Source organism: Silene latifolia, chromosome Y (genome assembly GCF_048544455.1).
Source record: "Silene latifolia isolate original U9 population chromosome Y, ASM4854445v1, whole genome shotgun sequence".
Taxonomy (NCBI): domain Eukaryota; kingdom Viridiplantae; phylum Streptophyta; class Magnoliopsida; order Caryophyllales; family Caryophyllaceae; genus Silene; species Silene latifolia.
The window spans coordinates 349,177,472-349,199,683 of record NC_133538.1 but is presented as its reverse complement, the minus strand read 5'-3'; the positions used below and the strand labels follow the sequence as shown (position 1 = coordinate 349,199,683).

Below are 22,212 nucleotides of genomic sequence, written 5' to 3'. Positions count from 1 at the left end.
TCCCATATGGATGACCACTCAAACCTTCTTCCAAACCCATGAACCAAGGTTTAGGGATATGATAGTGGCGGCATCCGGTGGCAACTTTGATAGCATGAATAGTGCGGCAATCATGGAGATGATTCAAAATATTTCCAAGATGGAGAATAGCTATGGAGCAAGGGAAAGTGAAAGCAAAGGAGAAGGGCCTTCTAGGCTAGAATTGGAGACAAAGCTCAAATTGGATGAATTGTCTAAAACGTTTGATAGCTTAGGCTTGGACAAGAGTAAGGGGCAAGTCCACCAAGTTCAAGAGGAGTGACCAAGTCATTCTAGGGTCAACTATGTCCAAGAACCAAGGTCACCACCTACCTAAAACAACCAATTTGTGACAATTGTGGTGGTGTTGGCCACACATATGACATGTGCCAATCATTTTCCCAAGACGATCAATACCCACAAGAGTGCTATATTGTACAAGGCCAACAACCAAGATACTCTTATCAACGCCAAGAGACCTTCTACCGTGCTTTCCCTAACCAAGATCCAAGGCTTTCATATAAGGGCAAAACTTTGGACCCAAAATACCAAGCTCCACAATACCTACCTCCACCCAAGTCGGATCACCCAAGGTCCTGCAATCAAAATCAAGGTCAAGGTTCCAATTTTCGAAGATTTTCATAACAAGGTAACCAATATTATATACCACCCCATCAAAGGGACCAAAGAAACAACAACCGAAACAACCGAAACATCCAACCTTAACAAAACTACCAACAAAATTAAAATTATCGACCACAACAAAACTTCCAAGCACAACAACCCTAAATTCAACCTCCTCCCTTCATTGAACCACCAAACCCAAACGCCTTTATTGAACAAATGTTGAAAAATATGGAGAGTTGCAGCGGGAAGCTAATGCGGACCAACAATTCAAGATTCTAAGGTCCGACATCTCCAATGTCCAAGATTGCCAAAAGGACATTTGATTCTTACATGGCCAATCAAGGAACTTCTAATCTTCCAAAAGGGTCACAATATCTTCTAATGCAAGGTTCTCACCCTAAGGATGGACCACCACATCCTCAACAAGCCCATGTGGCCGCCTTGAGCAGTGGGAAATATTTGGAAGACCCTTACAAAGATCACGACTATGACTCAAAGAGGAAGAGGGATGTAATGAGATGAGGAGTTGAGATTCCACCTTCTTCACCAACAAGTAGAGGTGAGAATCTAAGAAATGAAAAGTGAATGATCAACCTAAGGATGATGAAAACTTTGTCTTGGAAGAAATTGTAATTGAGAAAGTAGGAAGCAAGGAAAAAGAAAAGAAAGCCAAAAAGCTAGATGATATCAATCAAACTTCATCTTCTAACAAGGCTTATGTCCCTCCAATACCATTTCATAATAGAGGTAGAATAATGAACGAAGAGAATAAATTCTTTAAGTTCTTGGATATGTTAAAAAAGCACGAAGTTTCATTATCTTTCACCGAGGTAGTGATACAAATGCCACTCTACACCAAATTTCTCAAAGATGTGTTGACAAAGAACAGAGGAATGAGAGGTGATGGGCTAGTTGCCTTGACGTAGGAATGTAGTGCGGTGTTGCTTAATCACATGCCTAAGAAACTACAAGATCCGGATAGCTTTTCAATCCCGTCTATGGTAGGTAATGTGAACATTAAAAGAGTATTGTGCGATTTGGGTGCAAGTGTTAGCATCCTACCTGTTCCCATCACCAAGAAGCTTGGTCTAGAAGACAAGATTCCCACTTCCATGACATTGCAACTTGCTGTTCGATCGCTACAATATCCTATGGGTGTTCTTAAAGATGTCCAGGTAAACGTGGGGAATTTCTATATACCACCGATTTTTTGGTATTAAATATTCCGGAAGACCAACAAAATCCTACTATTCTTGGGAGACCCTTCATGGCAACTGTAGGGGTTATGATTCATGTGAAAAATGGAAGACTTTCCTTTAATGTACGAGGAAATGTAGTCGGGTTCTCTTTAACGGGGGCTATGTCTAAGGCAATGTTTAAAAGTGCTTATTCGGTTGATATTTTAAAAGATGTGATTGAAGACACAAGGGATGAATGCTCAGGAGGAAAGCAAGAAGAGGATTATGAAGCTTTACCACCGCTTCCAAATGAAGATGAAGGTAAGTACCCTCCAAAGGTATATCTTAAACCTTTACTCCCATCCCTTGAATATGCTTATCTTCATGATAAAAAGGCCTTCCCCGTGATTATCAATGCTAGCCTAATGGTGGAACAAAAAGAAAACCTTTTAAGTGTCCTCAAAACAAATAAAAAAGAACTTGAATATAACATTGACGATCTTGCGGGTATCGATCCTAGAGTGTGTATGCATCGTATCACACTAGAGGATGGATACACCCCCTCTGCTCAACCTCAAAGAAGGTTGAACAAAAATCTGATGGAGGTGGTGCGTAAGGAAGTTGATAAATTGCTTAAGGCCGAAATCATATACTCCATCTCGGGAAGCAAATGGGTAAGCCTGATTCAAATTTTCCCAAAAAACGGCGGGATGACCATGGTAGAGAATGAGGTTGGTGAACTCATCTTTACCCGAATGGTTACGGGATGGAGAATGTGCATAAACTACCTAAAATTAAATTCCACCTCAATCACGGATCACTTTCCTTTGCCCTTTATTGATTAAATGCTCGAGAGATTGTCAAATCATGAGTATTTTTGCTTTCTTGACGGTTATTTTGGGTTTCTCCAAATTCCTATTCACCCGGATGACCAAGCAAAAACTACTTTTACTTGTCCTTATGGTGTATTCATATATCAAAGAATGCCATTTGTTCTTTGCAATGCTCACGGGACATTTCAAAGAGCTATGATATCTATCTTTTTGGCCTGGACTATGTTGAGAAGTCCATGGAGGTGTTCATGGACGAATTTAGTGTCCATGACACCTCTTTTGATGATTGTTTGAAGAACCTCTCCTAAGTGCTCCAAACTTGCATCCAATACAACCTTGTGCTGAATTGGGAAAAATGCCACTTTATGGTGCAAGAAGGAGTGATTTTTGGTCATGTTATTTCCAAAAGAGGGATTGAAGTGGACAAAGCGAAAGTTGAGGTGATTGTGAAACTTCCCCCACACACCAATGTCAAGGGTATGAGGATTTTCTTGGGTCATGCGGGTTATTATCGAAGATTTATAAAATTTTTTGCAAAAATTGCCAAACCCCTCACCTCACTTCTTGCTAAGGACACTCCCTTTGTATTTAATTATTTTTGCCTTTGGAGTTTTTGTTGGCTCAAACAAGCTTTAACCACGGCTCCAATTGTGCAACCACCAAATTGGAATCTCCCCTTTGAATTAATGTGTGATACAAGAGACTTTGCAATAGGGGCGGTCCTTGGTTAAAGACAAGACAAGAAATTTCATGTCATAGCTAACGTGAGCAAGACTTTGGATAACACCCAATGCAATTACACCACCCCGAAGAAAGAGATGTTGGCAATGGTGCATGCTTTTAACAAATTTTGAACTTACCTCCTTTGTTCCAAGGTGATTGTTTATATGGATCACACCACTATCAAACACCTCATGGTAAAAAAGGAGGCAAAGCCAAGGCTAGTTCGCTGGGTTCTATTGTTATAAGAGTTTGACATTACAATCAAGGATAAAGCGGGTGCCAAAAACGTTGTCGTGGACCATTTATCTAGGTTAACACAAGGAGCAAGAGGAGATGTTGATGATAGGATACCCGTTAGTGAATGGCTACCCGATGACACTATCTTAGGTATTATGAATTCCGACCCTTTGTATGCGTATATTGCAAACTACTTGTGCTCTAAATTTATTTTAGAGGAATTTGACAACCAAGCTAGGAATAAATTGAGATATGATGCAAGGAGGTATGTGTGGGAAGACCCCTTCTTGTATAGAAGGTGTAATGATGGTATTTACCAAAGATGTGTCACTCATGAAGAGGGAAAAGAAATCCTTCAATCTTGTCATGCTACAACTTATGGAGGCCATTTATCCACTTCAAGAACCCAAGCTCGTGTTCGTCATTGCGGTTTCTTTTGGGAATCACTATTTAAGGATGCTTATACTTTTATCCACTCTTGTGACTCTTGCTAACGAAGAGGAAATATTGGACGACAAGATTGGTGTGTTGTCGTTGTTGCTTGTTAAAGCTTTCAACCAAAACAATATTTATATCTTTACAAACTACTCTTAGTAGAGTGATAAGCAAAGGTCGGATCCCAAGGGACGGGTATCGATTTAAGATTTCAATTGCAAGTAGTTATGTCTTAGGGTGTCATGGGTTCATAAGGGAATCATGGAAATAGATCATACAAACATGTTCTCAAATATATGCAAGAAACTTATTATTGTGATGGAGTCGAGTTAGTGTATATCTTACAATTCCTAGGAAGATTTAGGTCCCGGAGCCGAGTCGATCAAGACTTTACAACACCTACAAGTCGACTTAGTCTCTTCCTATTCAACTCTATGCATGGTCTAACAAGGCTTGAGTTGGCTTATATCTTACAAGCCTCATTGAAAAGATAAGAGATAGGTAAAAAATGCAAGGTTTCATAGTCTAGCATTTCATGAAACATAACATGTGCATAGGTTGAAATCACAACAAGCAAGCATTTAATTATGAAAGCATATTAAATTAAGCATAGATCTAATCTCATGATTGATTCCCCTAATTCCCCATTAACCCTAGCCAAGATACTACTCACTCATGATCAAGTTTAACATGCTAATAAGGATGTCAATCATATTAACAAAGCAAAACATGATGAATAAGTAATGTAAATAACAATAATTAAGCAAAGGTAAAAATGTATTATACCAACTTGAGCCAATCCAAATAATAAAGCAAAGAATAATAGAAGGAAACTTGATGATTGATGGAGAGTTGTCAATCCTCCAATAAACACCAAATAATCTTCTAATTACCCAACTAAAACTAAGAACCATTGAGAGATTAAGGGAAGATTAAGATGTGATTAATATTGAAATGTGTATTACAACTTGGATTAAGACAAAATTAAGAGATTAGAATGAGATTAGGACTTGATTCTATGGTTCCTTTCCATCTAGGTAGTACAATAGGGTATTTATACTAAAATTAAGTACAAGTATACTAAGATTAAGGGAAGATTAAGACCCTAAGAGAACCTTGATGATTTGAAAATCCCGTAGGGACACGCGCGGCCTGAGTAGCTACTCCCTAGGGACACGCACGTACTGGCTTGAAGTATGCTCGGGTCTATAAGAGGATCTGTGCGAGCTGAGCCTTGGGACGCTCGGATCCTGGGCTGGGACGCTCGGATAAAAACAAAGCTAAAGGAGGGGTAGGAGACTCACAATGGAATAGGTTGATGTTAAGCAATCAACCCCGCACTTGTGGTGTCCTCCATTAAGCTCTGTTCAACCTTCAATTGTTGCTCATTGCGACATCATCATCATCGGTCTCATTACCGGCATCATCATCATCGGAATTGTTATCATCATCATCAATTTCATAATTATCCACCTCTATTGGACCGGAGGATTCACCAACTTCATCATCATCGGAATTCGGACTTTGTCCTTTTTCATGGCATGAACCAATATCCTCCTCATCTTTCGCAACAAAAATATCCACCTCATTAACCACCCGACTATCCTTGTCCACATCTTTAGAAGTACTAGGAATAACACTTTCTTATCCGCCCCACTAGGCAAAGGACATGAAGAATCAAGAAGTCCTTGCTTAGCAAGATGTAGTAGTGGTGGATATTGGGCACGATAAGGATTCACCCGGTCATCATAAGCTTCTCTATGCAAGTGTTGCATCAATTGGGTCAAGTAATCATTGCCTACCACAATATTAGAGCCACTTGGTTTAAATTCTTGGTAGGCAAAAGGATAGGGTGGAGTCACAATGGTAGAGGAGGAGGACTTTGCAATCGGATCCCTTTGTTGCTTAATTATCAATTCGGCTTCTTTCGAGACGGGAACGAGGTAGTTTGTTCGATGGGAGGAGATACAACAAATCTTGGTTGGCAAGACAATGGACTTAGTTTCCTTGATGAGCCATTCAAATTTATGATCAAGATTGTCATTTTTGACCCAATGAAACTTGTTGATAAAAGTACTCATGTCAAGAAGGTTGCTTCCCTTAACCGGTTTGTAAGTATTATCCTTATTGAACTTCGGGTTAAAGTGTTTAGTTAACCTTGTCACCAAGCCCCCATTTACAATAAAGGCCGCTCCCTCTTTTCCAGTATCAATGTCTAACCACCGCTCAATCAATAATTGAAGAATGTTGTATTTTCGGGTGGACTTTCCATTAGTATTCAAGAAGGACTCGAGGCAGACAAAGTCGAGTTCGGTGAAGTGGTTGGCTCCTTTCCTAGCGATAAAAGTATTAGCCACAAACTTGTACCAAGTTCTTATACCCGGATGGTGAACATACAAAGCAATGATCTCCCGGAAGGAATCGAATTGACGATCGGTTATAACCTTCCATAGGGGTGTGGCATCATACATCAAAGGCTTCTTTTCAAAATGATCATATTTCGCAAGTCCAAACACTTTACCAAATTTACCCTTAAGCATTCTTCTACTCTCGTTTTCAAGTCGGAACTGAACATAATTTCGAGTCTCTACCTTGTACTCCCTTAAGGAGCTTATGAACTCCATGGTGAATGAGGGGTATGTCAATTCATTTATATCAAAGAGGGTTCTCAACCCTATGGACTCGAAAAATGCTCTAGATTGCTCAAGTACACCCAATTTTTGCAAAGTATCCTGGCAAACAAACTTGGTAGCTAAAACTGTCTTTTTGGCAAGGGATTGAAATGCAAGCCTATGTTTTTCGGATAATAAAGTTACCTCTGGATAGTTTGGCAATTGTTCCACAACCGGAATAGAAGGGGTAGCTTCCTCAATGGGATTGACGATTTCTTGGACTTGCTCCCTTGGTTGAGCTACTACCAAAGCTTTTGATGCTAGAAGAGTTTGTTGCCTCTTTGACAAATTTGGAGTTTTGGGTGCCTTAGTTCTGCCTTTAGTCCTTGCCATTGTATTCTTCTTATCAATTTGATATCAACAAACCAAGATGATTCTTGAATGCTCCTTGATTCTTCAAACTTCAATCAATTCCTCAATCAATTAGGGATTTTCGGAATTTGCCCCAAACCCTAGAAAATTGATTCAATTTGTGAGGAAATTGATGATTAGATGGTCTTTTGTTGATGAAGGAGTAATTTAATAGTGTTTTGAGCAAGTTTTGATTTGATTGTGGTGAATTTTGGTGAGAAATTGATGTTTCTGGATGAGGGGATTGAAGGTTGAAGTAAGGGAAAATGTATGTGTTTGTGTTTGAAAGAGGTAAATGAATTGGGAAGAAGGGAAAAATCCCGTGTTATGTTATGTAGCAGGTCTGGGACGGGTGGGTTGAGCCTAGGACGCGCGAATTTTCTTGCTGGAAATTCTGAAAGTGGCAAAGCAAGTTTGGGACGGGCGTCTTCAGGTCGGCTCAAGCGGATTTTTGGGTGAGACGCTCGTTTTACCTTTGGGACGAGCGGATTTTTTTACAGGAGAATCTAAACAATTTGTAGCCGCCCAGGACCCACGGCTCGAGAATAGGACAGGCTCCTGAAGTTGGAGGACCCGCGTCCTGAAGTCGGCTCGGGCATATTCTATTACAGGAATTTCTACCAAGACTTGAAGCTTCCCAGCTCCCGCGTCCCAAGGCCAGGACGCGCGTCCTGAGTCAAGAGACGCTCGTCTCAAGGCTTGCTCGGGCAGATTTTGCTCGTCTTGTTCCTCAGCTCCCACGACCTCAGGTCTGCTCGTGGGGATCCTCTTCCCGCGTCATCCCTGCTTCCTTTCCTTGTTAATTATTATGGGTTGCACTACAAAGGCTTGGTTAGCCTAGGCATTTGTTATCCCCACACCTGTTCAAACACTACACGTTAAAACACATTAAAATCCCTCCCTCACTTGCTCTCATGTCAAAAATCTTATAACAAAGCGTGAAAATGCAATGCAAAAATGACAAAAATGCAATAAAGGAAATGAAATGCTTGTTATAGGGGTTAGAATATTTACAAATGGTGGTTTAGGGAGGACTCCACCAAAATCTTCTTTCTTGGATAAGATGTCAAGGGGGAAAAGCCAAAGTGTTGTTGATGTTGCTCAAAACCTTGTAGAAGTAGTCGAAGGCATGCTCATTTTCATGATAAAGGTCTTGCATAGATTTTTGTGCATCGGTTTCTTCATTGTTGTAGTCCGACTCAAAGTGTTGACAAGGATCTACAAAGCCTTGGCCTAAGGTCATAGCATTCCCAATGTAAGGATTGACCAATCCTTCAAATTCATCGTCCCATAGACCACAAACTTCATTCGCTTGTTTCCCAATGATGTCATGAGTTGTCAAGAGCAACTCTTCTTTCTCATGGCCAATGAGGCCTTCTTCATTACTTGTCATGATGGGTGAGCTATTCAAGCTCTCATTGTTGTTAAAAATTCCTTGCTCTCCAAATAGAGCTACTTGAATGTCATCTTCTTTCTTCTTCCATATGAGTGATGTTTTGTTACCCTTGGCTTGATATTTTCATAGAGATTCTAACTTCTTCCTATCACTTTCTCGGTTATTGTGATCGACCATAAAGCATAACTCATGTAATAGGGGGGCTCTCATGGTTTTGTCAAGATTGAAAGTAATTGTCTCATCCCCTACTTCAAGTGTGAGATCTCCATGTTTCACATCGATTACCGCTCCGGCGGTATGCAATAAAGGTCTTCCTAAGATGATAGGAATGTTAGCATCCTCCTCCATGTCTACAATGACAAAGTCTACCGGGATGAAGAATTTGCCAATTCTCACGGGCACATCCTCCCATACCCCTAGGGGTAACTTCGTTGATCGATCCGCTATTTGAAGAGTAATGTTAGTGCATTTGAGCTATCCCATTCCAAGCCTCTTACATACCGAGTATGGCATGACACTTACACTTGCTCCAAGATCACACAATGCTTGTTGATTGTAGTGTCGCTAATGGTACATGGGATAGAAAAACTTCCCGGATCTTTGAGCTTCGGAGGGGAACTCCCTTGAAGAATATCACTACTCGCTTTGGTAAAGGTAATAGTCTCCAAGTTTCGGACGGATTTCTTCTTGGTAAGAATATCCTTCATGTACTTTGCATAAGCCGGAACATGATTGATCAATTCTGTGAATGGGATTGAGACTTCTATGTTTTTCAAAATTTCCATGAACTTTCCAAGTTGCTCATTAAGCTTAGGCTTATCTTGGCGACTTGGGAATAGAAGTCTAATCACAATAGGCTCTTTCTCAATTTCCTTGGCCTTCTCTTCATTTCTCTTCTTTGAAAGTTCATTTGTAGTAGGCTCTACTACCTTAGATTTCTCCACAACTCTTTGCTTGCTACTATCATCCACAATATCTTCATCAATTGGCCTCTTTAGCCCATCATATCTTGTACGACTCCTCAAATGGATGGCACTAACCGTTTCATGTCTTGTGAGAAGGTTACCTTGAGGAGGTAATTGCCCCTTTTGTCTTTGGGAGTTAGAAGATGCTAGTTGAGTCATTTGAGTCTCTAACATTTTGGTGTGGGCAAGTATGTTGTTGATGGTGGTTTCTTTAGCTTGGCTAACTTTTTGCATTTGGGTGAAGAATTCTTGTTGGTTCTTTTGCATTTGGAGGACTGCTTTTTGAACACCAAAACTTTGGTCATTGGATTGGTTGTAGGAAGGTTGATTTTGATAACCTTGGCTTTGGTTGAAAAGGGTCTTTGAGTTGGATTTCTCATTGGAGGTGGGGTGTATGTTGGTTGAGGATTTTGAACATTTTGGCTCTTGTATAAGAGATTTGGATGGAATTTGGTATTCTCATTATAGTAGTTGGAATAAGGGGTGCCATTCTTGTATGCTTGGAAAGCATTCAGTTGTTCATTTGTTCCCCTACATTCATTTTGATCATGTCCTAAGGTTTCACAACTTTCACATACTCTATTTGGGATTGAGGATGATGCCATCATAGCATTGACATGTTGTTTAGGTGATTTGGAAGCTTCATCAAGCTTAGCCATGGCCTTCTTAAACTTCAAGTTGATGGTGTCGATATGAGCACTTAGTTGACCACCCAATTGTGTGATGGAATCTACCTCATGCTTTCCTCCTTTAGTGGCCTTTCGAGGCCTACTATATTGGGAATTATGAACCGCCATCTCTTCGATTTTGGCCCATGTTTGGTTGTCATCAACTTCGGTGAACCTCCCATTGGATCCTATATTAAGCACATTGCGCGGGTCTTCATATAAGCAGTTCCAAAACCGTTGAACAAGGAGCCACTAACTAAGTCCATGGTGTGGGCAAGAACGACAAGTGTCCTTAAATCTCTCCAATGCTTTATATAATGATTCCTCATCCCTTTGCTTGAACCCCGTGATTTAGGCTCTCAACATGTTAGTCTTCTCTGGGGGATAGAATTTCTTGTAGAAGGCAAGTGCTAACTTCTTCCATGAATCAATACCAAGGGTAGCCTTGTCTAGGCTCTTCAACCATTGCTTTACGGTACCGATCAAGGAAAAAGGAAACAACACCCACCGAATTTGATCTCGAGTAACTCCGGTTTGAGAAATTGAATAACAATAGTAACCAAAAGTCTTCATATGTAAATGAGGATCTTCACTAGGCATCCCTCCAAATTGAATCTCTCAACTAATTGTATGAATGCGGAATTGGAAATGAAATTACCGGTTAAATGTGGTGGTGTAGGAGTACCGTCTGTTAGGTTCTCCTCGGTTTGTACGGAATGAGATAAAAATTTAGACAATGTAGGTTTATTTTGTGGTTGGTTTGGAATTGGGTTATCCTCTCCTTCCCTTGCAAAAGGTTTGACAAACTCAATATTATTTTGTTGGATGTCCACAATCTCTCCAATACCCACAACTCTTGAAGTACCCCTAGCAACTTTTCTATTGGCTGTTAAGGTCCTTTAAATCTCGAAATCAATATGTAATAGATTACCTTGTGATCTCCTAGTCATGCAAAATATCAAACAACTAGAAAACAATTAGAACAACCTTGAGGAGATTGACTTCCCCAAGGTAAAGAAAGACACAACTAAAAACAATAAACAAAAATCAAATCAATTGAACACCGTCCCCAGCAACGGCGCCATTTTTGGTGTGTAGTCGTTATTGCTCGTTAAAGCTTTCAACCAAAACAATATTTTTATCTTTACAAACTACTCTTAGTAGAGTGATAATAAAAGGTCGGATCCCAAGGGACGGGTACCGATTTAAGATTTCAATTGCAAGTAGTTATGTCTTAGGGTGTCACAATTTTGGGTTGAGATGAGATGTAATCTAAACTAATCAACAAGATGAATGAAAACAAAGTAAAGAAATAAAAGGAGTTTGTGAACAATTGATTAAGGGCACTAGGGCGTCATGGGTTCATAAGGGAATCATGGAAATAGATCATACAAACATGTTCTCAAATAGATGCAAGAACCTTATTATTGTGATGGAGTCGAGTTAGTGTATATCATACAATTCCTAGGAAGATTTAGGTCCCGGAGCCAAGTCGATCAAGACTTTACAACACCTACAAGTCGACTTAGTCTCTTCCTATTCAACTCTATGCATGGTCTAACAAGTCTTGAGTTGACTTATATCTTACAAGCCTCATTGAAAAGATAAGAGATGGGTAAAAAATGCAAGGTTTCATAGTCTAGCCTTTCATGAAACATAACATGTGCATAGGTTGAAATCACAACAAGCAAGCATTTAATTATGAAAGCATATTAAATTAAGTATAGATCTAATCTCATGATTGATTCCCCTAATTCCCCATTAACCCTAGCTAAGAGACTACTCACTCATGATCAAGTTTAACGTCCTAATAAGGATGTCAATCATATTAACAAAGCAAATAATGATGAATAAGTAATGTAAATAACAATAATTAAGCAAAGGTAAAAAGGGAATATACCAACTTGAGATGATCTAAATAATAAAGCAAAGATAAATAGAAGGAAACTTGATGATTGATGGAGAGTTGTCAATCCTCCAATAAACCCCAAATAATCTTCTAATTACCCAACTAAATTTAAGAACAATTGAGAGATTAAGGAAAGATTAAGATGTGATTAATATTGAAATATGTATTACAACTTGGATTAAGACTAAATTAAGAGATTAGAATGAGATTAGGACTTGATTTTATGGTTCCTTTCCATCTAGGTAGTACAATAGGGTATTTATACTAAAATTAAGTACCAGGATTAGGGCTACTAAGGGCTTAAATGATGATTAAGACCTTAAGAGAAGCTTGATGATTTGCAAATCCCGTAGGGACACGCGCGGCCCGAGTAGCAACTCCCCAGGGACACGCGCGTCCTGGCTTGAAGTATGCTTAGGTCTATAAGGGGATCCCCGCGAGCTGAGCCTTGGCACCTCCGGATTCTGGGCTGTGACGATCGTCCTGAGCTCGAGACGCCCGAATCCTGGGACAGGGTTCCTCCTCTTATGTTGACTTCCTAACAATCCGTGGGGATTGATTTAGGGCCGTGGGGATCTTTATCATTGCCCAATTCTCTTGATTTTTTTGCTTAGGCCTTTAGTATTGGTCTCCTCTTCGATGCTTGGTCATTAGATGCGATCCATTTAGCTCCATTTTGCTCCATAAATGCAAGGCTAGCGATCCTCTCCTACAAATGATACAAAACCTCAAAGAAAATGCAAAATAGGGAACTAAAGATAAGAAATAACCCTAATAGTTGCTAGAAAGCATGGGAACGAGGTTAATTCGAGGACTAAAGGTGCATAAATATGAGTCACATCAAAGATGAGATGCCTCTTAACAACATTCTAGAGGTGGAACTCTTTGATGTGTGGGGTATAGACTTTATGGGACCTTTTCCATCCTCTTATGGTAACCAATACAAATTGGTTGCGTTGGATTACGTGTACAAATGGATTGAAGCTATCGTCGCACCCACCAATGATTCAAAAGTTGTGTCCAAGCTTTTCAAGGAATACATTTTCCCGCGCTTTGGATTGCCTAAGGCCGTGATAAGTGATGGTGGGTCACATTTCATAAACTGAACCACTATGCTTTGCTTAAGAAATATGGTGTTCGACACAAAGTTACCCTTGCCTATCATTCGCAAACAAATGGGAAAGTAGAGGTGTCAAACCGATAAATTAAGGCCATTCTAGAGCGTGCGGTGACCAAATCGAGGAAGGATTGGAGTGCCAAGCTTAATGATATCCTTTAGGCAGTTAGGGCCGCCTAAAAAACCCCGATAGGCACCACTCCCTATCGATTGGTTTTTGGTAAGTCTTGGCACCTTCCTCTTGAATTGGAACATAAAGCAAGATGAGCCTTAAAGGAACTAAACTATGACTTGGATATCGTGGGGGAACAAACGGTTTCTCCAACTCAATGAGCTAGATGAGCATAAAAACGCTAAGCTCTACAAAGAAAAGACCAAGCAATGGCACGTTTCCAAAATCGTGAGAAAGGAAATAAGTGTGGGGGACAAAGTCCTTCTCTTTAATTCAAGGTTCCAATTGTTCCTCATAAAGTTGAAGTCTAGGTGGTGGGGACCCTTTGAAGTGGTGACCATTTTCCCATATGGTTCATTCGAGCTAAAAAACAACAATGGTTAATGCTTCAAGGTTAACGGGCAAAGAGTCAAATACTTCTATGAGGGACAACAAGTCGACACCCAAGGCGAAATGGAACTTGAAGATCCCTCTCCCTCGGGGGATGAATGATTCTCAACAAAGCAACCTTAGGTTTGGTGGAGTTCCTCAAGAACCACCACTTTGTAAATAGTGCATGCATCCTAGATTAGTTAGCTTCTTGAATTACTTCTGGCGGTATGTCATATTATGGATTCATTTGTGCAAGAGGGAGAATGAAGGACTCTCACTCTCTTTAAGTTTTGAAAGAATGAAATTTGGTATCTTTGATGAAGAAATGCACCACTTGAAACACACTACTTAGCCTAACTTTCGAGGCTATAATATCAATTCAAAGATAAGGCTTCCGAAAACAAGCAATTACGACCTTTAGCCGGGTATTCGGAGGCCGTGAAGTGAAATGGTTCCGAAGTACTCAAAGAGAGAATGAAGAAAACATGCATAATTGGCCAAGTATGAGGAATGTGCTCTCAGCCAGGCTATCGATAGCCAGCACGCCTACTGACGTTGTGAGGAAAAATTTGTTTGAACTTCAAAAAGTTGAAAAATGGGGAAAAATGACTAAGTATAGGAAATGGTGCTCTCAGCCGGTGTACCGGCTGCCGATCAGCCTACCGGTGCCGAGAGCGAAATATTTTTGAGAAAAAATTCAAAATTGAAGTGAAGGGGAGTTGTGAGCCGGTAGGCCGGTTATGAACACCCAATGTGAGATTTCAGAAGGCAAAAGGAGTATTATGAGTGTCCTGAGCCGACAGACCGGCAGCTAGTCCACGGGCTATGGAGGCATTATAAGGAGTTAAACACGAAGAAAAAGAGAGGAGAGGTGTAGTGAGCCGGTAGAATCTGAAATCTTAAAGGAAATAGGTGTCATGGTTTTAGAAGCAAGTATACCGGCCGCCGGTCCGTGTACCGGCGACCAGAACGATCAAGCTTGAAAGAAATTCGAATTTTTTTTGAAGTAAGGCATATGTCCCAAGCCAGGGTATCGGCCGCGGGTCCATAACCAGCCCAGAGCACAAAATCTAGGATTCTATAAATACCCAACATCACCCAAATTTCCACCACTCTCTAAAATTCTCTCTCTCTCTCTCTCTCTCTCTCTCTCTCTCTCTCTCTCTCTTTCTCTCTCTCTCTCTCTCTCTCTCTCTCTCTCTCTCTCTCTCTCTCTCTCTCTCTCTACAATCCTAAACACTCCAACACTCCAAAAAAAACTCTCAACACTCCATTAACATACCTTTAATACCCCACGCAAATTCAAACAACTCCAACATACTCCATCACAAGAACACTCATGGATTCCAAGAGGACTATAGTGGAAGTGGCCATGAGTTCGGGGACGGGCTCAGACGAAGATTTTCCGGACTTAATTTTCGTCATTGAGGTGCAAAGAAGTAAGTTCCAATTATTTAAACGTCATGCCTTGCATCCTACTCAATTCATATGTAGGACAACTATTTTGTGTGGATTGTGCACAAGGTGAAATCAGGTCAGGGTAGATTTGAGTAGGGTTAACTAGCTCTAAATGGTCTATTAGTCAGGTTGTCAGGGCAAAATATAAACTGTAAATGTAATAAAAAAAATAACAACAATAAGGCAAAGAATTTTGTATGTGGAAAACCCTTAAATGGGAAAAAACCACGGGCACCAAGCCAGGAGAGGATTTTACTATTGTATTATATTTGGCACAAGTTAACGTAATTATCCAAGAATTATATGAGAATATTGTATGCTATCTTCTCTTGTTGTGTCTTCAAATGATTTCCATTGGTTCCTTTTATAAGCTCTTGTTGAACGGCTGCTTTGACCCCGTCATTAATGTGAAATATTCTCCTTAATTATCCGCAGTAATTCCAAATATTACGCCCTTAATTGCTGTATTTATTGCGAGATCTTCCTGTTCAATGCTGCGCGTATATTCCTTTTATAACATTAGTTCCCGGTCTGATATTGTCCTGATATTTTGACCGTTGTCCTCTCCATGGCCTGGCGCCTATCTTCATATGTCCTGATAGCCTGACACCTTGACAGCCTAATAATCAGGTTAGGGCGAGACATTGATCAGGGATGTCTGCGGATTTCCAGGCCAAACAATTGCCCCTTATCTCCTTATTTTCAGTATGTTAGGACAAAAAATGAGGAGATAATCTTAATCTCAGAAAAATTACTCAACAGTTGAGTCATGCCTAGTCAGTTCCTGTAACGGCTACTTTCTGCAGTTTATGACGCGTGTAGCTTTTACTACAACTCCTTCAATGATTATCCATCTACTTGCGGTTAAAACCCTAATTTACTCTACTATAAATACCCGTTCACTTCATTAAGTTGATCTCCATCAGAATAATCTCCCTTATTTCTTTCTTAATAACCTTCTTCTCTAATTTTCCTTAATTTCCAGTTCTCTAGTCCTCAATTGATCTTCATAATTATTCAATAATGGCAGCAAAAAAGAAGCCTACCAGGGCAGTGACTCCTGGAACTCCTCCTTCCCAGAATCCTGAGGGGACTTCTTCTGAGAATTTTCCTCTTTCTTCTGCTGCTCAACCTTCCACGGTCAATAACCCAAGTGATTCTCCATTGGAGATGATCTCAATTTTCCATGGTGATTTCCAGTTTAAGCCTAGGAAGGCTTTGAAAGACGATTAGTCTCTTGCAAACCATTTGAAGCCTGAGTTTGAAAAGGTGTTGAAGGATAAGGGGATCATCCCTGCTGATGCTGAAGTCTGGATCCCTGAGAATTCTCCTATTAGGGCTGACTGGGCTTATCCTGGTTGGTTCTGTATTCATGACTGGGCTTTTAGGGCAGGTTGTAAGCTTCCTTTCTCCCCTCTTATGATTGAGGTTATCAAGGAAATTGGTGTCCCGTCTTATCAGTTGATGCCCATGGTGTGGAAGGTGGTCTGTTCTGTTGAGTACCTTTGCAAGAAACACAATATCTCGTTTTCTCTTAATGATCCGAAGGCTCATTATCTTTGTCAAAACTAACAGCCCTGGCCGTATAAGTTTTAAGGTCAGGGCTTCCACTACCCCCCTTTTAAGCAACCTGGATAGCGGCCATGACAAGAACGGGACTGCTGGATACATGTTTGTCAAGACTAATTTTGTGGGTCCTGATCTGGTGTATTTATATTACGAGGCTTGTGTTGCTTGTGATTTTTTTATCTTCCTTTTTATCCTGCATGTTTTATTTGTAAGTGAAGAAAATAAAATAAAATTTATATTAAGTTATACCTCTCACGTGTGCAGTTGATGATTGGGTTACTGAAACTGAGTATCCATGTAACACCCCGTATTTTATTAAGTTGGATAAAATTCTTTTAATTGCTATTTTGAATTTAATTACATCATTTAACGATTTATATATATATGCTTAGCTAATTAATTAATTTCATCATAATTCGATACGTTAATTTTAATTTTAATAATCATTAATAAGTTTATTTAAAGTTAGTTCGAGTTTATTGAAGTTAGTTCGAGTTTATTTATTTAATAATTTCCGTTTCTTTACGAGTCCTTATGAAAGTTGTTTTAAGTGAACCCGAGATAGATTTTGGGAACAAAACCGTCCAATTAGCTATTTTGAGCTTATTTCACTAAATTAGCAATTTTTATTAATATCCGTTAGTTTCGTAAAAATCGCTAATAATTCCGTTTCAAGCCGATTTCTTATTATTTCCGTTAACTATCTGAGTTTATTTTATTTTTCATTCTTTAAACTTATTTATTATTGATTCCGTTTCATTTATGAGACTCTTTCTTAAACCGGTTAAATTTAACTCGAAACGGTTTTAATAACTATCGAAGTTTCTTAACGACGAAGAAACGTCGTATAATATATAGCAGCAAGCAAGCTCATCACTCATTCTTTCATTCTTTCACGTCTGTTTCTCTTCTTCGTCCCTCTGGATTGTTCTTTCTTTTTCACGTTTTCAATTTTTGTTCCAAACATTAATTCCATCCCTCCGTTTCTCATCCGTTTTCTACTATTTTTGTTCCATAGCGCTCCTTTCGTCGTTCTCGTCATTCCGATGTAAGTAACATTCATTTTCGTCATGTATTTTTACAAACCCAATTTATACTTTCAGCTTTATATATTATAAGACGGTTGTAGATGCTAAGATAGACGGTCTTGTAGAAGATTTGTTAGTCATAAATGATTAGTTCAATCGGAAAAAGGAAACAATTATAGATTACTCGATATTACTTGTAAAATATGTTTATTTCGAATGCTGGTTAGTCTGTTTTATAATCGAGACGGTGTATAATTATATATAGGGATCATTATGGATGTTAATTAGTCGATTGTATAGTTGAGACGGTGTATATTGATATGTGGAGATGATTGAGACGGTGTATACTGACCTCTAGGGATCATTTGGGATGCTAGTTAGTAAGTGGTATATTTAAGACGGTGTATCTTGACATGTATGGATTGTTTTGGGGCGATTTGGGATGGATAAAATGGTGCCTTTCGGACTGTTTTTGGGCGTAAGAGCGGCCGAGGTTGAGACGATTCACAGAACATGTTTGGGACTGAGTTGGGTCGTAAGGATGAGTGCTTGGGGCGGGTTTTGAGAACGCAACTGACACTTAGACCATGTTTTCATCACGGATTGTGGAATGGTTTCACGGCTTTTTTGGCGGCCGTGGGTAGTCGTCATGGGTGGTCTCTTGCAGTCTAGTTATGAGCTAGTTATGAGCTGTGTGGTGGCGGGTTATGAGACCGGGCGTGCTTTGGCTCAGTAGCTTAGCGATGGCTTTGGCCGTGGCCTAGGCAGTGGCCTAGCTAAGTCACGAGTTTGAGGCCATGTGTAGTTAGTGGTTAGGCCGAGTTTGAGGTTGTCATAATAACTTTTGAGCCGTGTCTATAAATTGTTTTGACGCTAGTTTGGTTTATCTAAAATATAATTAAATTAATTTCCGTCTCATATTTTATATAACGATAATTCGTTAATATCGTCATTTCACATAATTATTTTAGGTGACTCATATGTGGTTGAAGATGAAGAGTAATTTTGGGTTTTAGAAGCTTTCTCAAGTTATTACTTGTCTCTTTGCTAGCGTAAGGTAACTATTCCGAGTTTCTCGACGAATTAATGTCACATTAGTAGTTGATGTTGTGTTTGTTGTTTGATAAGTGTTTAGGTGATTGATAATGTTTTACTTTCGTTTTTCACATGATAGAAATTGGAAATAGCATGAGAATAATATTGCGATAAAATTTGTGATTTGGGCCAAAGTAGGCCAAGACTCGAGTGGGCGGATTGACCGAACGAGTTTGGTCAAACTAGGTTTAAACCGGTCAGCCTCGATTTGACTGATGACCCGTCGCGGGACTCGGGTCGAGGGTTTGTCTTTGAGGTGAGATTGGTTGTTATTGGAAGTTTTGTGCTATGCCTTGATATTTATAATTATCATTTCACATGTTGGTTGTTGGATGAATTGGTTGCCTTATACTTGAGTCTTGTTGCCTCTTTGCCATTTTAGCTTATTCTCATGAATTATGAGATTAACGGTTAGCTGGAATTTGGGTTATTATTGATATTGGAGATATTGTTGGATTGTCAGCTGAATATGCTTTTGCGTAGCCTTTCATATACTAGGGTGTGTATGATCTTTTGTGTGTACAAGTTTGGACTCTTTGCCCCTTTTATGGTTAATTGGGTGTCCTACTTGTCTTGTGTGGTGTGGGCTAAAATATTCAAGTTGGGACTAGCTGGGACTAGGTCCTAGGTGAGTATTTCGGCCTTCATCATAGATAGGCCATTATAGTCTTTGACGAGTGTATGTTCACAGCTTAATAGCCTCTGTGTTCCTGGCTTGGTGGGTTTATATCCAAGCTGGGGCATGACCTTTCTGCCTATTTTGTGAGGAGATGGTCAGCTTAAGTACTAGCCAACCCTTTGGTGGACTCCTTAGGTACTCATGTGGTTTTATCATGAGTCTTGGGAGCGATGGTTTTATCCGCATTTCTCTAGGTCTCTTGTGATCTAGGATTAGGGTTGAGTCGTATCTTGGCCATGTTTTAAATGTAACCTCTGAGCCAAGATACTAGGTGTTTTGGCCATGTTTTATTCATATTAACCTCTGAGCCAAAATACTAGCTTCCCTACCTCGTGGTATAGACTCGAGTTACAAAGTGACTATTGACTGTACTAGGAACTTATGCCTGTCTCTAGATATATTGCCCTTTCTTGTTTGATGATTCTATGAATCATAGAAGGTGAGATGCAAGCCGGCTATGGTTGATAGAGTTTGGATTCCTGGATGTTATGTGATTCACATGATAGTGTAGTATGAGTCGGTCTAGTATTCGCATGCTAGGACTATGTGTTGTTATAATGTTGTTCACATGATAAGCACGATTGTCTAGCATCTATATGCTAAGGCTATTTGTTATTCATATTCATATTCTTATGTTTACATGTTATATTAATTATGACATTTCGTGGCTGGGAGAACTCGGAGTTACTCCCCACTGACTGTGGCTTTCGTATTTGTATAAAATGTGAATGACAGGTAGGTGATGCATATATGGGGTACATGGACGAGCTAGCGAGCAAAGTAACCTTGGGACCTAGATTGGCTTTATTTTATTGTGACCCTTAAACACTTTTTATGTCAAATACATTTTAGGGACATATGTCTCCCTCTTTACATTTGGTTGTATAATTTGCTATTCGCGACTTTAGCGATGGTTATGTTGTGAAACTTCTAGTTAGACCTTGTATGTTTGACACCTTCCAATTTGGATATCTTTATAACAGGTTCAGGTTTTAAAAATTACAGGTTTTTACCCAAATGAACCTATTACAAACATATCCATGCAGTTTTATTCTATAATTACGTGTTTATTTTTCCGCAATAAATGAGGGTGTCACAGTTGGTATCAGAGCATATTTGCTCCCGACGCACGTATGTGCACCCCAATATAAATAACTTGACCTTAAAATAATAAACTTGAGAGATGGGTAAGATGGGTAGACTTAGGACCTTATGTTGTAGTCTCTTTGTGTTTGCTCTTTGTTAGGTACTAACCTGTTTGTTGATTGTCATTTAATAATTGTTGCGTTCTTGGATCAATGACCGTGAGCTTATCTATCTATAGCTAATGGAGCTATTACCCTTATTATAAAAAAAAAAATTGAACTAAAGGTTTTGGAAATATTTTAATGTTTTTCACTGGTTTTAACGTCAATTAGTGTTAAAACTTGTTATTGGAGACGTCTGATAATTAGTTTTATCATTTGTTGGTGTAAAAATGTATTTTTATGTCTTTGAATTGGAATATTGATGTTCTTGAGTGATCGCCAAGAGTATCTCCGTTCCATTGAAAGGACACTTATATTTTACGAAGATCAAGATTTAGTGCCTATTGCTGAGGATTGAAGATTTGTTCAACCTTTGAAGAATGCTTCTACTTCCTTGAAGATGTTTCTCGTTCTTTTTGTATCTCGCTTTATTCTTAATCTCTTGGTGCTTATCCTCCTTCTAAACTCCCTTCTGTTTTACTTTAAAAGCTACGCTTGTACTCCTAACTTGTCCTTTGTTCTTTGCTTATCCTCCCTTAACGCCATTAGATAGTACTTTTACTTGTGAGGAATGTTGACCTTGGTTGGAAAATTCGACTTTTGAGGAGATTGTTTGTGTCTGACCCTTAACCCTGGTTTTGAGAGGATGTGATGTTAGAAAGACTTAGGTAATGTGATGAGACATACTTAGTGATTCTTATACCTAGTTCCTTGACAAAGTGAGTATAATCGAATGGTGGATTCTTTGTGTTAGGAATGAGTTGCCTATGTAATTAAAGTTATAGAACTTGGCTTTGTTGTTTATGTTTGGGATTTGAAAGCTTAGTAGGTTGAGCGTCGCCACCTTAGGAGTAAACATGAGATAAGTTTAGAATATGAATTTGGAAGAAAACCCATTTTTAGATGTTAACAATCCCGTATATATTGGGAATGTGATTTGGTGTTAGTTGTTTCTTGAGAACTTTGTTGAGAAGTCTTTGTCAATTTATTCTTTGGTTTTTAAAACATTGAGGTTGTGTCGAGTTCTTGAGATACAGAGATACTTTTATACTTGAGTGGTAGATTTGCTTTAGGGAAATCCTAATATGTGATAAGATAGGTGGAAGAAGTATCTAACCGGTCTATCACCCCTTAAGCGAGCGTTTATTTTACCTTGACCCTTGTTTTGGGATTTGGTCGTTTTGTTATGAAGGTACAATACCCTAATAGGCGTGACCTTGTTAGAGAGAACCTTAAGTTTTAGGAAGCGTATGGATTAAGCCTTAAAAATCCTCTTTCGTACCAATAATCGTTTTCCTCCCTTTCGTTCATACATTGGTTGGATTTGATTCTTAAGTATAAAAGTTTACTCGTTATTTCCTTGTCTTGAATACCTTCCTAATTCTCGATATCTCTTCTTGGTTTGGTAACTAGTTATCTTTATGATTCGACTCTTTTAGTCTCACATCTTGACATGTTCATAT

General features: G+C 39.3%; 1 non-coding gene across 1 annotated transcript; it reads left to right on the top strand.

Moving 5' to 3' along the window:
• Positions 1-10,362: 10,362 nt before the first annotated feature.
• Positions 10,363-10,469, top strand: LOC141636569 (small nucleolar RNA R71). Its single transcript, XR_012541175.1, has one exon. It is a non-coding gene; the product is annotated as a small nucleolar RNA R71 (small nucleolar RNA).
• Positions 10,470-22,212: the final 11,743 nt, after the last annotated feature.